Here is a 19,470-nt window from a genome sequence, read left to right as displayed (position 1 = left end):
AGAGAAGTGCAAAAGAAAAAAGAGAACATTTTTGTGTGCTTCCCAGCTCAGATAGACCAGGTAAATAAGTACTGCCAGTAGATGAATAATCCCATTCCTCCCAATCTAAAAGCACAGTAAAGGAGTGTCTGGAGTGGAATGTTACCACAGGCAAACTTCAAAGATATGAAGTATTACCACAAACAGATTTAAAGATGTGGATACATCAGTGTACTTTAAACAGCTTATAAGAGTGTGATTATTGAAAAAAAAGTGCTTCACTTTGTATAAATAATACAAGGGCCACTCAATTGTACAGAATTTATAAAAGGCACTAAAACCAAGATATGCTGATTAATAAGCTCTCCAGCCAATAAAACTACATGCAGAAATCTCAAGTGTTTCTCCAACCTAAACAGACCAGGCTACCTCCCAATGAACTAGATGAAAAATCCACTGACCACTTGATGTAAATACAAGTGCTTGCTAGAGTGTAAAAATGTGCTACCTTATCCAATAGCTAGCTAGATAATGAATTCACAGCAAATAAATCAGTGGAACAGACAATGAGAGGAAAATGCACTTTTTCAATATAAACACAAGGAAAGGCAAATATATAATTTAAGATATTAACAGTAGTGTAGAAAGGAGGAGCTTATTAAGCTCAATTTATAGTAGGGGTGGGTAGCTTAAAATCACAAGATTTAAAAAGCTGATCGGGTGCAAAAAAACTAGAACTGCTTGGAATCACCAGCAGTGCTTTTATTTTATGCAGGCTTGAAATCTTTTCAAAGACAAATACCCAAAAATTCACATTATTATTTAAGCATCAATCAAGAATCAATTTAACAAATGAAAAAAAAAAAACATGTGAAATGTGCAACCTAGATAATTTAAGTGTCTATCTTTCACTAAAACAATAGGCAAAGCAGATTTCTTAAAACAGAAAACAAAATGGAACAGGTAAAACAAAAAAACAGCACTGTCACTCACAGACAAAAAAATATATAGGTTTACTTTCCTCAACCAGCAGCACTGCGGTGGTGGTGCTGCGGTAGCATTGTCGTCTCACAGTTAGACGTTGCCCATTCGATTCTCAGTTAGAGTGTCTTCTGTGTAGCGACATGCTTGAATGGGCGTTCCTTCATTGAAGGTTGTGCATTAGGCCCGGCAAGCCAGTACGTAAAAATCTACTGCCAATCATTAGCGGACTGGAGTTCTGCTGTGGCGACCCCTAACTGGGAAAAGCCAAAAGACACAAACAAACTTTCCTCAACCAGCAGGGAATCACCAGAGGTGCTTTAGTTTATGCAGGCTTGAAATATTTTCAGAAAAAGACAAGATTACAAACCACAGGGACCATTCTGTAGGGTGGATATTTCTACTGTAACCATAGCCGGCGTTAGGCACCCAGTGAATCCACATCCATGGGAAGCCCCGGATTATCTCCCCATGAATGAGGGCCTCCATGTAACAGCTGCAGGTTTCTCTGTCTTTTTTTTGTTGCTCAACACAGCACCTCTTGGATGTATGTACGGCTGTCTGATGTAACGTCACCCCACGATCGCAAACTTTTCCATTTTGTTTGGTTAACTTTGTCTGTAAGCTGCACTCAATCAGGTCTGCTTCAGTGAAGCAAGGGACCTGATTGGCTGCAGCAACCAGGAATTAAGTTGTCTTTTTTTTTTTTTTTAATTTTGTTCTGAAGTACCCTTTTCAATATGCAGTTACTGCGTACTTCAGTCTGAATTATTTCACCTTCCATGTTCCCACTGAGTCCTTCACACTGGTTAGATGACATTTGAGCACATTCTGCTTGCTGTTCCCTAGTGGCGTGCAATAGTGGAACAACTGTGATCAGTGATATCATACAACATTACATTTTTTTAACCTGAGAGCCCTTATTGACTGCAGTGACAAATCTGCTTTCTGTATTCAAAATATAAATGACATATCAGGTATTGCCTCCCTTTGTAACTTGCCTGCCTGGCACTTCTACTTTTTTGTGAAAGGTGGAAGCTGATTTTTCAACTCTGTTTAAAACAATTTCTCCAAATCTTTTGGGTCTAATATCATGATGGGAATAGACCCCATTCCTAAGTCAGGGTCTAATTAAAGTTGACAAAATTAGTATTGTTACAGTCTTTGATTATAGCCTAAAGTGCTTTTTGCAGCACTCACAATGTGCCCAAAACTCATTCCTCCCACTATTTATGCAGAGTTATATGTATAGGTAGCATGTCTAAATACGACTGTAGATTCTTTTAGACCTATTGCTCCTACCACTATTGGAAGTCCATAGCTCTCAACTTTCCATCTCCAAATTGAGGAACACTAGCCTCATAATGTGGAACAAATGGGCAAAGTGTTAAACACATACTAAAGGCATACTAACAACTTCAATTAGGAAGGTCATAGGATGGTTAAAATATGCTGGTTTTACTTATAAAGAAGATCTGTTAATGAATTAATATGATTAATTTCTATTTACTGTGGATTTCACTTAATTAATTTTCTAACACTGAATATGTGACAGACCCTTTCAATGTGGAACTTCGAAGAATGTGAACTTTTTAAGACCCCCCCCAAATGAGGTATGTTCCTTGTAATGTAATGAGGTACACTTGAGAGGTATGATTGGAACTGTCTGGGTATCATGCTTCCACATTGCACTTGTTTCTGCCCGCAAATCTTTTTTTTCCCCAAAATCTCTTTATTTCAATTTTATTTTTTTCCAAATAATAACAGCAATACAATAACTCAAAAACACAAATAAACAATACAAATACATATCTAAAGAAAACAGACAACAATCTCGTTTTGAGAAAATTATATATATATATATATATATATATATATATATATATATATATATATATATACACAATATATACACTAGAAGTCACTACATCATCAAGTACAGTATGAAAATTCTTATGTTCATTTGGTCTCATAAGGGATAGTGGAATGGGGATAGTCTATATAGAAAGTTAAGATAGAAATTCAACCATTTATTGTATGGTTAGGGAAAATATCTAGATACACATATACTAAAAGAAGGGGGAAGATGCAAGAAAACTAGTTATACTACATTCACTTCTTATTAAAAGGTTAGCTTTTCATGTCAATTTGTGGGCGAATTTTATTTGTCAAGAATTATATCTAGTAAGTAACCCCAATATTTTTGGTAATAGCATTTGTTTTTTGTTTTTGAATAAACTAATTTGTGAGATGAGATATATTTGATAGCAAGATTGCTAAAATTTTCCCATGTAATTGGTGACATGACATTCCAATTCTTTCTAATAAAGAATTTAATAAGGGCACTCATGGTAATAAAGACATGTTTTAATATTTTTGGAAGTTGATTGATGTTAATGTGCAATATAGCTGTCTCCCATGTAAGGGTTGATTTTTCATATCCCATCTTCTCTAATCTTACTCTCAAGGAACACCATAAGTTGTGTATCTTAGTACAGTTCCACATGACATGTAAAATATCAGCTGTTTGATCCGTACAATAGGGACATACAGGCGAAAAGTTAGGATTGAATTTATTTAATTTAGCTAAGGTATAATATAGATTGTTATTTACCATAATTTGTGTATATAACAGCTTCTTGAAAGGAATGAATTTGATTGTATTTTTAATAGCTAGTATCTTATTTTCTTCAGTCAGTGATTGATTTTTCGTTTGCCAATAGTTTGAAAAATGTTTCTGCCCACAAATCTTGATATTTTATGACTGTGTCTCTTTGTATGTGAGACACTGTAGTCGCTAGATGTAGCGATTTCAATTATCAATGCTACGTTTGTCTTTCTTAATTTAATTTTATTTTTCTCTTTATGGGCTACATCTGTTTTTTTCTTGCAGCTGTTTTTTGAATTGTTGGTAATGGGTGATCCCATGTGATGCACATTTCATAATTCACTATAATCATAGTTGGCATTAGGCACCCACAGAACCCCTGGCTGTGGGGAGCCCTGATTATCTCCCCACGAATGAGGGCCCCATGCAGCAGCCATGGGTTTATCTGTCTTCTTTGTTCATTTCTTGGTACGGCACTTGGTGGAAGTCCGCACAGCTGTGTGACATAACGTCACCACGTGATTGCCAACTTTTTTATTTTTTGTTTTTTTGTTGGTTAAGTTGCCTGTAAGCTGTACTCAATCAGGGCTACTTCAATGAAGCAAGGGACCTGACTGGCTGCAGCAGCCAGGAAAGTAAGTTGTCTTTTTATTTTATTTATTTATTTTTTTAAGACACAGAAGTGATGAACCAAGGACCTGACTGGATCATGTAAATCACTTCCTGTGTCAACTGCCTTTGTAAAGGCATGCATGTGAAGCAAACATTACTTCTGTTCTTGGTTTTCAAGAGAGGAGTTTGCTTTGCATTTTATCATTAGTAGATTAAGGCTCTGGATTACCGGCATGAGGGTGGACAACAGATTAAGCTTTCCAGGAGGGATCGTGGGATGAGCCAAGGAAAGGGAGATATGGTTAAGAAGTAACAAGAATTATTTAGAGCGACTGACAAATGTTAAATAATGCAAAATAGGGGGAATCCCACAGAACAAGAACAGGAGCAACTGCAGAATGCTAAACAGAAAATAAGGAATTACCTCAGTAATATGCATGAGTTTAGAAAGATTGCCGTCAAACAACTGCTTTTTTGAAAATAACTCTAGAGCACAAAAACATTTAGCACAACAACTCAGGCAACAGAAAGGAGAAGAGGCTGTCACCAAGCTTAGGAAGCCTATAATAAGGAAGATAACAAGATATCCTGTAGAAGTACTACAAATATTTCAGAAATTTTATGAAAGTTTTTATAAAGCAGAGAAATATGGAAATCAAGAAAAGGTAGAATGGAAATGTTTATGGGAGAATTAAATATGCCAAGGTTAGAAGTAGATGAGGCAAAATTGTTAAAAGTTAGGATAGGAGAATGAGATAAAAATGGTGATGTATAACCAATCTACTGGAAAGGCCCAAGGAATAAATGCTATTCCTGTAGAAGTTTGAAATCTTGGAGGGGAAGAAACTGATAAAGATCTAGAACGTTTTGTTTAAAAGTATTTAAGAGGAGGAGAAGTACCAACATCCTGAAAGAAAGCAGTGGTAACTGTAATATCTAAAGAGGGTAAAGATGCATCAGATCCAGTTTCATACAAGACCATTTAAATACTAAACAATGATTAGAAAGTGTTTATGTCTGTTCAAGCAGACATTATCAGAGAGGACCCCACCCACTTTAATTTTCACCTCTGATCCCTCATATATACTCCTAATCAACCTTATAATTGTATCAGGGAAAGCAACTGCTTCCATTGCCCTGCTCATGAAGTCCTAGCTTACTATGTCAAATTATTTCATTGCATAAAGACCCACCAACAACAGTGGTATTTTCTTACATTCTGCTTTCCTCTGGTGAATCATTGTTCTAGTAATGTTATCAAATGTTTTCCTCCCCTTCACAAAACCATACTGATGCATATCTATCAATTTTGGCATCACTTTTGTTTGCATTATATTTAGAACCATTGGGAAAGAAAATAAGAGACTAAGAAATTCATGGATATAATTGGTATAGTAGTCAAGAAAAGCTGGCTGTATCTGTAGATGATATTACTTTATACCAGACAAAACCAGAAAGGGACATTATAGTGCTGTGGAACATTTTAAGACAGTTTCATATCTTCTAGGGATACAAAATTAATGAAGCTAAAATAAAGGCAATAGCAGTAAATGATGTGCCCACACATGAATTGGTCCAGGAATAGCCATATTTATGAGAACATGATAAAATGACGTCTTTAGGAGTATGGATTAAAAATGACTCCATTGTGGCAGCTAAGGATATGTGGGAGGAGACTAAACAGAAGACAATACAAACACTGACAAACTGGAGGCTTTGTTATATGGATATGGATAATAAGATAGAAGCAGTTAAAATGTTTTAGTCCCTTTAATGTTATTCATATGTTAGGAGTATTTATATCAACCATAGAAGAAGTTGCAGATAGCAATTTAAAAAGAGCTGAAAGATTTTATTTGGGAGGAGAAGATGGCAAGGGTCAAGTAGGGTAGGCTGACTCTTCCAATAGAACAAGGCGGACTAGGATTACCTGATTTGAAGGAGTATTTTAGATTGCTACAGTCAAGGTGTTATACATAGCACAAGCAGAAAACTATAATTCAAAGTTAAAGAGATTATGAAAGGGTATGGCCAAGATGGTGACTTGGTAGCAGCTTAGTCTGTTAGCTCTCTTACCTTAAAACTATTTCTGACAGGAATTTTATCTCTTAGTGAATACTTCAAGGGTTATTTTATCATCAATGTTACTTAAGAACTTTGGGATACCTATTGAAGGATTTTTTATCATCTGATATTAAAAAGTTCCTGTCAAATTCAACTGTACAATAATAATTCTCTCAACAGTTCAGAATGAGTTTCACAAAAAGCTCTTCACAGGACTTTTCATTCAAAAAGGAACTGCATTCTCTACTATCAAACATCTAGGATCTGTCTCTAAAATTTGACAAAATGGACATCAAACTTGATTCTTTTAAGGACAAATGTTCTCAACAACTGAAACGATGTCAAGAAATTATCATGCAAAAAAAGGGTCAGATATTAGCCATGGAACAATCTCTTAATGATATGGAGACTAGAATTTTTGAAGAACATCAAATAGAATTCTTACTAAAACAAAATACTTATTTGCTAGATAAGTTAGATAACCTGGAAGACAGATCTAGGTGGAACAACATCCGAATATATGGGCTTCCTGAGAAAAGTGAAGGAGACAACATAATTAATTTTGTCATATCCTGGATCCCTACTAGACTGAATCTACCTGAATCATTTTCTTATCGCATCAAACATGCTCACAGATCCTTAGGTACTTCAGAAAACTCTGCTACAACAAAAAACAAACCAAGATCTATTATAGTGACAATTTTCTCTAGGCAGGATAAAGAACTAATTTTGAAAACTGCGTGGGCTAATTCACCTGTTAAATTCCAAGATACAGTAGTTAGATTTGACAATGATTACTCTTCAGTTGTAGTATCAAAAATAAGAGATTTTTTCCCCTGATAAAAACATTAAAAAAGAAACAACTGAAAACCCATCTGCTTTTCCTAACAATGTTGAAAATCTTTCTTCCTGAAAGCACAAAAATATTTGACTCAGTGGAACTGGCATCAAAATATTTTTTCAACAATAACATGTTTACTCTAATGGAAGCAATAGATAGGACTACTAGCAGACCTAAAAGAATAGCAGAAAAAAATGGCTGGAAAGTTGTGGAACAAAAGAAAAAAAGAAATGAAGGACAAATAAAAAAATCAGTCATTATATGATTTTTTTTTATCAAGCCACTGTGTTGATGTTAAACTTTTCTCCCTAGACATCATCATTTAATACAGGTATTCTTTTATTTTTCCCTTTAATAGAAGAAGCATTTACCACAAACAAATACACTTAAAATTACACTATTGTTTCTTTTTCTCTACTGCACAATCATTTTAAAAAGAAAAAATCACTACTTACATTTTGTTTTCTGCAAGTTCTGCAAATATTTACTTGATTTTATTAAGTACTAGTAGTAAATGTCTAAAAATGGTCTATATTATGGCATCAAAACGCCGTAACAGTGAATACGAAAAGACCAACAAGTATTCAGCGAAATACATTTCCGCGATTCACTGAAAACTTGTTGGGCAAACAAATACTTGCCCCACAATGCATCAAAACTAATTTTACCTAAAACATACCCACCCATGTGGAGGACTGTGCCCCCCACACCCCCTTTACTAAATATACCAACTCCGAGATTGCACTACAGAGGAGTATAGGTGAAAATTGTGTACTTGGCCAACCACATCTTTGCCCTGTAAGAATTCAGTGAATTGCAGAAATGGATTTCGCTGAATATGTGCTGGTCTTTTTGTATTCACTGTTATGGCATTTCGATGCCATAATATTGACCCATAAATGTACAGTGCCTATGTCTATTACTTAATGAGCTATTTCTAACTGGATTTTAATTTATTGAAACAAAATACTGCTGGATAATGAATTCACTGATACGTTATGAGGTTATTGTTACATATGTGCACTTATAGCACAGTATTGATTATTGGGTTGCATGTTTGTCTGGAATGAACACTTTGGTCCCAGCATTTTCTGTTTTGGTTTGTTATTTTTTTTCAGAGGTCTTTTGTGGGCCTTTGTATGTTATATATTCATAAAGCAAAATGTTTTCTCTATATAATAGTACATAATAGTGGTGCTGCCCTGTTTTCTTGAAGCATTCTGTTTTCTATTCTGTTTAGACTGCAGTAGTTTCATTTTTTTTGTGTCTCCTGCATTGTTTGGACTGTGTGTATGCTACTTTGAAAGATGTTTTGCTACTGTCTTACATATATGAATGATTTGCTGAGTTGACAGTCCGGCATTGTCTTTGCCCAGAATAGATGTCACTTTGTCAGTATTGGCCATTTTTGCTAACTGATGTGAAAAGTTGGCATTTCGTTTTCGTGCATTGGCCAGGCTGAAGGTTATTGTTCACTATGTGTCGTTTTACTGGAGCATCATGCTCTGACTCAACAAAAAAAGGGGGGGATGTTTCCCATGTTAACTTGCTTTTGCAAGCTCTCTAGGACTCCCTAGCTCAAGCCTTACCTTGTTTTCCTTGAAAACACTTCTCTTTTCCTTCTAGCCGAGCTCACGAGAATGTTTATACTCCTGTTGTACTCCCATTGTACTATTTCTGTACAGAGGCAACTCTGTGAGCGCCCTTTCATCTTTAGATGCTTTTCAAGTGATGTCACTGACGAGGTCAAAGGGCATCTCTAAAATGGTTAGCTCTACGAGAGCTTGCCAAGTTAAGTAATAACAAGCTTAATTTTTTTTTTTTTTTTTTTTTATAACCTTAACATGGAATTTTGCACTGACAACTGACCAGATGCACTTTAGTTAATTAATTTTGTCCTGGGGATGGGAGTCCAAATCATATATATTCAGATACCTGAGTCCTGGAATACATACAACAGAGATTTTAATACCTAACTAACTCGAGGTATGTTTAATATATGTAACTTCTAAATGGACAGTATCTTCTGGAACCTTATATTTATAGCAGTCATGCATAACTTTGGGATCAGATAAACAGAATGCAACTATGACATTACAGAATGTTTTATTTAATAGTGTGGTCAAGACTGCTTACTTGTGTACTTCATCTTTAACATAAAAGCCATTTATTTAATGTTATTCTGATCATGGTTTAATTCTGCATTTCCTACACTCACTTTCTTAGATATAACAACCCCTTTTTTAAAGTAAAGATGTCCAGTGTTTAATTTAAGTTATTCTTTGATGTAATTAAGTATTTGAGAGTTTTTGGAAAACAATTCTAATTCCATACTGTTTTAATGCATTTTTCTAAGGAAGTGGGGGCTTGTCTTTCTTCATTGCTTGAACTTTAACATAATTTATCAATTGTGTGATTTTGTTTTTTGGACATATTTAGCTTAATGCAACTCTATGGAGCAGGAAAGCAATAATAAGAGCTTTACTATGAATGCATTTTTCATTTATTTTTATATATTTAGTTTTATGCTTTCTATGACTTCACACTGAGAGTGCAGCAAGTGAGGATTTTTTACTGAAAAGATTTTCACTTTGCTAGACATTGTAAGAGGTGAAATAGTATTTCAAATTGTGTCTTTTTGGTGATGCTAGTGCATAGATGCTTAATGGGCATGCAGTCCAAGAGATGATTAAAAGTTTATTTCACAAACATTTTTTAACTGAAACAAAGCAATGACTAAGAAAGTAAAAGTGACATGTTGAAGACTACTCCATAAAGTAAATGAAGTCTAATCAACTTCAACCCTGTACCAAAAAAACGGGGGGGCAAACTCTCTTTCATGTCATTGGAAGGAGTCAATAGCAGTTATTTGGACTGAGGTTTAATAAATCCCCAGATGGGGGGTTAATAACATGTGCCTTTATTATCATACTCAAAGGCCATATAAGGTTTGTTAGTGACACATTAGTCAGATGACTTGCAGTGGTCTCATACTCTTGTTATGGTATAGCCCTACAAAGACCAGGGAGTACACACTAATAATTAATGTAGCTACTTTAAATTCAGCTGATTTACTCATAGCTGTAATCTTCCATCATACAATTGACAACCATCCCAGATTTATTAAGTATTAAATAATTTACATTGTGTCTAACTTACAGACAATGACTACCTGTTTGGGGCATTTAAAAAGTGCATGAGTAAAATACAGCTTACCTTTACTAATATTAGACAGGCTTTCATGTATCATTGAAACCTTTTGTCATGAGATCAACCCTACCACCTTAATATAATATTAAATAAAATATTTATAGCAGACACATACAATTAGTTAATCTGAAACCGTAAGCCTGTCTATATTGCTATTATAACATACTTTAAAGTGAAACATACACTAATACTAATTACCTGATTCTCAGTATCACCCGCATACTAGTGATGGATGAAACTCAATGCTGATAAAATTCGATTGTATGGAATCGGTGAATGTTATACTATTAAACTAATATTAGTATTAACACTAGCATTGAAATTAGAGGTATCTTAACTAACAAAGATGTATGTTAAATGTGTATTAACAATAGTAATACCTGTATTAACAAATTGCAAATTCATATAACCTATGCCACAGTATTATATGTTGATGTTCAGGCTCTATTACAAAAATTATTTGTAATGCTTTGATACACTTTCATTATTATACATTTTGTTTATTCTTAGATTTTTTACAAGTATTCTTATATGTACATACCCAATTGAATGGGTAAGCATCTTACAATTACCTTGCATTTTTTAATGTATGCTGAGTATTTGAATTTATGGTAATATAGTCAAAAGTTTGCAAAGCATTTCAGGTAGAGAGCATTGATTTAGACATATTAGAGATAGCTAGAGGGTTTATTTGGGTAGTTTTACTATTCAGGCAAGAGGGTTTTTACCTCATAGTTTTGCATACTGGTTTTATTGATAGAATTTATAAGTCTCTAAATTTTTTTGTTTATTGGTTCTTTTGTGTCTGTCAGAAATGTACATAATTTTTTTACATGTGACCACTTGATACTTTTGCCAATTGCCTATTTGGCATCTTATGTTATATCCATACACTGTTATATAGCTTTAAATTTATACAAAGAGTATGAAATATTTGTCTATTAACATTAATGGTTTAAATAACAATATTAAAAGGAGAAGCTTATTCAAATACATCAATTTACATAAACCTCATCTGGTATTTCTTCAAGAAACACACCTTTTAGAGCAAGACATAAACAAGTTAGATCTCAATAATTACACAGTTTTGGTAAGCTCTCAATTTAAACAGAAAAAGAGGGGGGTTGCTATTTTATACAGAGATACAATGTTTATTCCTAAAATAATCAGCACATATCATGATTCTTCTGGTATGATTTGTTTAGTATCTCTTGAAATAAACAGAAAATATATACTTTAGTCAACTTATATTGGATTCCAGGAGTTGGAGCTAAGTCAGTTAATCATCATTTTGAAGACGTAATTCATTTTGCCAAGGCAGTTTATTATTGGTGGGAGATTTTAATTGCATTATGGGTGACAAAGATACTGATTCAAAATGTAAGAAAAGGAAATCTCCCACTTCAAAGGCACTCGTGAAATTCATAGACACAACCTTTATTAAAGATATCAATGAATTTGCTGACTCATACTCCTTATTTTTTAGTTTTTATTCACACAGACATAATTCCCACACTAGAATTGACAGGGTATATGTATATCAAATGATTTAACAACAAAATTAGAAGGGGTAAAGGTAATAACCTGTCATTTATCAGATCACAATGCTTTAGTGTTTGAAGTAGATCTTGTACCAGTTCATTCCATCCTTATCACTAGAATACAATCATATATACTACATCTAACAGAGTTTAAGGAAGTTTACATAAAGGAAATAAATATGTTTCTTGAATTGAGCACAACAGAGGATATATCAGAAATATATATTTGAGACTCTTTAAAAGCTTATATATGTGGTAAAGCTTTATCTTGGTATATTAACAAAAAGAAAACATGGAACAAAGACATGTTAGATCTACAAATTAAGGTAGATAAACTTAAATTAGAAATACAAAAAGGCAACACAGATTTAATACCAGAACTTGTTCAAACCAATAATAGATATTCTGAAATACTTCACCATAAATTTATGATTAACCTTGAGAAAATTAAAATAAAATTCTTACTCTATGAGTCCTACCAATCAAAGACACTTATCAAATGGAACAACAAATGATTATATCTAATCAAATAAAGGAACTTTATATCCCACACACAAAGAAGAAAGTTGCTGATCTAAATAAAATTTTAGAAGCTTTCATACTTCATTACAATATAAGTAATTCTACAATCCCTCCAACTTTACCTGCCAATGATATTAAAATATTTCTTAATAGAAATATCCTCACAAGGTTACCGCAGGAACAAATAGATATTATTAATAAACCAATCACTATGACTGAACTTAAATCACAAATCAGTAAACAAAAAACAAACAAGGCAACTGGGCCAGCCAATATTTTGCCACAAATGTATAAATTATTGTCAAGTCAATACTTACTTTTACTTTTAAAAGTATACACTAAAGTCAAAGAGGATATAAGTATACTCCCCTCCTGGAAATACTCATTAATATACCCAAGAATAAAGTCTGGTAAAGATGAAAAACGTAGTTCTTCATACAGGCCCTAACTCTACTAAATGTTGACTATAAAATGTTTATGGCAATTTTTGCAGATAGAATCAAACATTTTCTCCATTTATCAATACATGAAGATCAAACAGGCTTTATAAAAGGAAGAAATACCTATGATAATATTAAAAGAATCCTAACATTAACTGATTATTTTATTTTATTTATTTTTTGAGGTATAGATTTGACTATAGTCTCCTTGGATATCATCAGTGCCTTCGATTCTGTTAACTGGAATTACCTATTTTTAGTTTTAGATGAATATAAATTTCCAAAAGCTTTCAATACACAAATTAAATCCCTATATGAAAATTTGCTACCCTATGTCAAGTTAGGATCCCATACATCTGAACCTATTGCAAATATGAAAGGGACTAAACAAGGCTGCCCTTTATCAACCTTGTTATTTGTACTACTGATAGATCCTTTTGCAAATAATGTTAGATGGGATAATGATATTAAAGGCATTCATATCACTAAAGAGTTAAACTTAAGACTGCAATTGTTTGCTGACGATATACTCCTGACTTTGTCTGACTGAAACTATTCTTTGCAAGCACTATTTAACACTATGTCTAGCTATCAAAATATTTCTGGACTACAGTTTAATGAAATAAAACAAAAAGTTTACTCTCAAACTGTAAAAGAAATTATATAAGCAAAAAGTCTCTAAATATATAGTAGCAGACGGTATACTTCAATATCTAGGTATTTACCTATCAGACAACTTAAATGAGTCACTCTTATTTGTTTATGATTTACCAAGGTAACAGTCTCCAGAGCCATGGACAAGGGTAAGGTGATCCACACAGCCTATCTAGACCTCACCAAGGCCTTTGACACCATCCCCCACTCTGGAATCATAGATAAACTTACTAAGCTGGGCATTAAGCCCGACATCATCCAATGGCTTGCAAACTGGCTTACTGACAGAACCCACACTGTAAAAGTAGCTGACTCAAAATCCAGCTCTAGACAAGTGACAAGTAGAGTACCTCAGGGTTCAGTCCTGGGACCGCTCTTGTTTGGCATCTACTTCTCTGAGGTACAGGCCAACACTAAAGGACTCTGGCTAACAAAGTTCGCAGATGACTGCAAACTAGGAGCCATTATTAAATCCCCAAATGATGTGGAAACTCTACAAAAGGGCCTTACAGAAACTGATGCTTGGTGCCAGAGCCATGGGCTCAAGCTCAATGCCAATAAATGTATAGTTATCAATAATCAAAAGGCAACATTAATTAAGAATTTAAAATGAATAATAGGACTTCATATATACATAAAAAAATAATATATTTTTTTATATATATATTTTTTCACAAGTTTACGTTTTTAATAAGTAAAGTGTTGGGTAAAATGTTTTACAATTTCTTCATTGAGTATATTAAATGTATAGTTATCCCCTTTGGGAAAAAACCTGTACCTGTGAATTACCACATAGGTGGCAGTACACTAAACAGCAAAAGTGTGATAAGAGACTTAGGGACACAGGTGGACAGTGGTCTCACCTTCGATAACCACATCACCACAACAGTCAGGAAATCCTTCCATGTGGCACACCTTATCACTCAGGGCTTTTCATCCAGAAAAAAGGAGGTCATTGTCCCACTGTACTCATCCCTCATTAGACCCATTATAGAATACAACGCCCCGTTTGGTATGTACCTCTCAAGACATCTGCAACAATTGGAAAGGCCACAGAAATACCTCACTAAAAGAATCACAGGCCTAAAGCAGATGCCTTATGCTGACCGCCTTAAAAAACTCCAGCTATACTCTGTTGCATATCATCTACACAGAGGTGATCTCTGCTTAACATATAAGGCCATGTCAAACCCAGAACTACTGGACATGCTACACTTAAAGAAATCCCAATCCCTCAGAGTCACATGCTCCAGAGATCTAAACCTTGTCATCACAATAAACAAAACATGCTGGAGGGATAGGTTCCTGACCCAGAGACTCCCCAGACTCTGGAATAGACTGCCCATACATATCAAGCAGAGTGCCTCTTTGGCCCTCTTCAAAAGGAACCTTGATGATTGGATGGGAGAAAGGAAAATCACCCTGGGGATCATGTCAGTTGCCCTGCTAGACAGGGATCCAGGGACGTAAATAGTGTGGGAAGAAATAGCCAGGGAATTGTTATGGCTAGGCTTGTATAGGCCCTAGGGCTGATAGCCTAGTACCAACCTATGAACTTATGAACCTATGAGCCAGAAATTCACCACTAAGCAGCCAGAAAGGAGCTTGACTCAGTAAATTAGCACTTTCATTTGCTTTAACTATGAACTTCATCAGAAAATACAAAACACCTTAAACAACCACCCATTTATTCAAATGTGTAAATCACATGACAAATTTCTCCAATAAAATGTAAACTAAATAAATAAATCTGTCAATAATAAAAAAATAAAGACATATACACACTTATAGGAACAAGTGTCCCTTAAAATTTTTGCATTTGTAAAAAATGCTTGGTATTAATAGTCTCACTGAAACCAGGAGAGTGATCAGCCTAAAATAAAATTTGCCATTTACTTTACTTACATTCTAAAAGAGTTTTGTAATCACCACTAAGCAAATCTGGGACAACAGTGTCCAAAACAAAAAAGGAATTTTTTTTTCATTTTCACACACTGTAGCATGTCTGGCTAATGCATTGGTCATATCTTTGTTCCTTATTGCAAGGACATGTTCATAAACTTTCCTACTTTAGGGTCCTGATGGTCTTTCCTATATAAAAAACTTGTGCAAGAATTGCACAAAGCTGCATACACCCCAAAAGTAGAATCAAAGGTGTAGTGTCCCTGCGACCATATGGTGCACATGAAGAAGGATGTAATAAATGGTCAGTTAATATGACTAAGTCATTTAACCAGTAACCAAGATACTTTCTTGGTGGAGTTAGATAAGCTTGTACTTTTTTTGTCCAAAGGGGATATGATTCCTTTTGGTTAAAAATTATTGTAAATGAAGTAGTCAAGTTACATGATAGCATGGCTAAGCCAATTTTATTTGCACAAAGTGGGTTTAGTTCAAATGTACAACCCAATGATAATAATAAGTATAGATTAGCCTTTCCATTTCCTATTTCCAATTATATGTGTGTCATTAGACACATTTTATTTGATAACTGGAAGGTTATTTTGGGTAATTCTGATTTAGCCAAGATTTTGGGTGACAAACCTTTATTCACCTTTAGGAAAGTAGTAAGTTTGAAAACAATTTTAGAGAAGGACACGTCTGGTATTAGCATAGAATGTTTATGATCATTGGGTACTTATGCATGTGGGCATTGCAGACAATGTAGGTATCTGGTTAACTCTAGTTCCATAGAGTTAAGACATGTCAATAAAATAATAATATTAATATTGTTAATAACAATTATTTCCAGGCTCAAATACAAGTAATCACAACAATTGCAATTAAAACATTTAAACATTGTTGAGAGCAAATACTCTTACTAAGAAAAATGAAGATGTCTTACAAGAGTAAAATATATCTGATAGCTTTTTGAGTAGAGGTTACCATGAAATGTTATTAAATGAAACATTTACAGAAGTTTTAAATTTGAGAAAAGAAGGCCCCACTAGTAGGTCCAAATTTAATGCTAAAGATTTTAGAATGTCCGTGCGTATTATTAATAGTGTGGATGCTATGGCCATTAAAAACATCATTTCAAATAATTGGAAGATTTTTGATAGCAACTCGGAATTAAAAGAAATAGTGGGAGAATCCCCATTTTTTGTTCAGAAAAGAGACAAAAGCTTTAAGAATTTCTGCTAATCTAAGTTAAGAACTCCTAATCTAATTAATAGTAATAAAATGGGGATGTTTAAATGTTTTAATTGCAATCTTTGTAATTACTTCTATGTGGGCCTGGAAATGATTGTTATTAACAATGTTAATATTATTATTAAGGGTTACTATATGTGTAGATCTAGATTTGTGGTGTATTTAGTGAAATGTGTTTCATGTTTTGCATTTTATATAGGCCGAACCACAAGAGAGCTTTATAAATATATTTACGAACATAAACATGCTGTTACTATTGGTGATGAAAAGAATGTTTAGCAAAACATTATAAAAGGGGGGAATGTAAAGTTAATTTTCAATTCCTTGTATTAGATGAAGTAAGGGGTTACAATAAGCTTTTTAATGCTAAAGATGAGCTTGGATGGCAAGAATATCTATGGCAAGTGAAGTTAAATGCTTGCCACTCACCTGGATTTAATAATAGAGACAACGTTGTTGCTTTTCTAAAAAGGAAAGGGTTAAAGCACAAATGTCATTAACCATGTGATTTTTTTACTATGTCATGTGATGGTCTTGAAAAGCTAGAGTAAAGAAATATATGTCAGATTTGAAAATGTATAACAAGGACGAAAGAGCTTACTGTTTTCTTTACAATAAAGGTGTGTTCTTTTATTACACTTTTTTTTTACTTTTGAAACATAGTGATATAGCCAGGTAGTGTAGACACTGTACAGTTATGATATTCTGACAACAATCTCATGTCCAGCACAAATAAATGTAATATCCTGTGCTTTAAGAATGTGAATATCCATTAAAAAAGTGATGGCCATATACACAGAATGGACACTCTCCTGACAGACCAAGCCACACTTAATTACAACAGTACTAAGTTTTAATCAATATGTCTCTACATATGTTAGGAAAATACATGGGAGAGCTCATTCAAAATGAATAGGAATATCAGGAAGAGCCTTAGAAATAACTTTGCCACTCTATAATACTTTTCATGCTGTTATGTAGTACACTACAGCTTTTTTGTTTTTACCTAATGAAACACCTTTACAACTAAAGAATATCCAAAGCTTTCTTCAAAGATAATAGCCCAGCTACAAAATTTAAGAAACAAAGATAGGTTAAAGGAGCTACGATGGTATTCATTTGTGTATAAACTCTTGTAAGGTGGTATTTGATTGTCTTCATGGCATGATGAAGCCAGTTCCTTTTAAAACACTTTTTTGGAAAACAGCCAAAGCAGAAAACACTAAACTAGGTGAGTTAGAAGCATTAAAACTCAATATAAACTGCGGGAAAAAGAGGAATTGGTTTGTGACATGACATCTACCCAAATTATGGAACAAACAACCATTTCTTGATAAGTAATACATGAGTTTCTCTACTTTTAGTATTAGATGACAATGAACAGTAAGAATTACAGATAATGGGTTATATCACTCAACATTCTAGAGGATGATTATACTGCAAACTAAATACTGATGCCCAGTAGGAACCTTTAAGAATCAGTTAATAAACCAGTAAGTAAGGAATATGGACTTCTAGATATACTTCTTCTTTTATGTAACTTGTTCTTTGTCTAACACAGCAACATGTTTTGCATTTCTTTTTTCTTGATGTTAACAGTCAAACACAGAGGTTTTATTCTTAACTGTGGTACTACTGACCTGGCTTCAACTAGCATCTAAGGTTTTGTTGGAAGACTGGCTGAGAAGGAAGGAATATGTGGAAACCACAGAAAAAGGACATTCCATAGGATTAGAGTTAGGGGTCCTGCCATCAAAGGAATGTTTCATGTGGAAGACTGGGGGTAGTAATGGGCAACAATTGGTGAAAGTAACCTGCAAGCTGAAATGGGTGAAACTCAACCACAGAGGGTTGCATTGATACCGTGCATGTTTTTAAAGCAGGGCATCTATGCTGAATTTATTACATGCCATATTGGAAACAAGCCCATGCACGTGGGGTGTTTAGCACCTCAAACAAAATGACCTAAGAGCAATTTTATTTGGCACACATGTTAAAGCAAAAGCAAATGACCCTGACTTTGTAGTCTCCTCTCTCAAAAGATGAAGATAGTCTTATACCCACACAAATAGTTCACTTTGTTGTGTTTTTTTTTTTTTTTTTGTGGTGGTACAAACAATTGTATACATTTGTTACTGCCTATGTTGTTAGACAAGACCAGCGCTTCTGGCTGTGCTCTAAATATACTGACCTTCAATCAAGAATACTATTTTGGACAGTTTGATTAAAGATGTACCTTTCTATTTTCCTGTCATTGGTTTTACCCTCCACATTTAGAAACTCTATAACCTATTCCAAAACTAAAAGATATAAATGAGAATTAGTGTTTCAGAAACTTAATCTGCCGTAATGACTGAAATTCTGTGCTCTGTTCACTCAAATAGCTAAACATTGGACTTGCTAGTTTAGGGCAAGCATAGAAAAAAGTTATTTGTACTTGTTCCCTCAACACTTTGTTTTTAGTCAAAACTAAAATAAAAACAATGAACTGTGTATGTATGTATGTATAGATGTTTATACATTTACTAACCAGGTAGATGATCTGGTTCAGAAGTCCTTTTCATTCATGTCTTAGGCTTAGATGCATGACACAAAATTAGAATATGCATAAATGCAATTCAGCAATATTTAAGCAGTGTACAAACTATGTGATATACAGTAATCAAGTCTAAATTTATCCAAAGGTAAAGGAGAAATAGAATAAGCAATATGCTGTGTTTAGAAGACAAATACAATGTGATACTACTTGGCTAGTAATATGCTGATTTCTCTTAATGTCAGGCATCAAGAAGTGGCCATCTTAACTTCAGAATTATGAGTATAAGGGTACCATTATTTTTTGAAATGTTCAAGACCCGTAATGCA

The 19,470-nt window shown here is 34.0% G+C and overlaps 1 protein-coding gene across 1 annotated transcript in view; it reads right to left on the bottom strand.

Annotated features, from left to right (window-relative positions):
- LOC122809290 (carcinoembryonic antigen-related cell adhesion molecule 2-like) overlaps positions 1–19,470 on the bottom strand; it is a 443,608-nt gene that overhangs the window by 99,225 nt on the left and 324,913 nt on the right. The gene's annotated exons all lie outside the window — the stretch shown is intronic.

Source organism: Protopterus annectens, chromosome 8.part0 (assembly GCF_019279795.1).
Source record: "Protopterus annectens isolate FY-2018-M chromosome 8.part0, PAN1.0, whole genome shotgun sequence".
Classification (NCBI taxonomy): domain Eukaryota; kingdom Metazoa; phylum Chordata; order Ceratodontiformes; family Protopteridae; genus Protopterus; species Protopterus annectens.
This window is presented reverse-complemented; position numbering and strand designations above follow the sequence as displayed.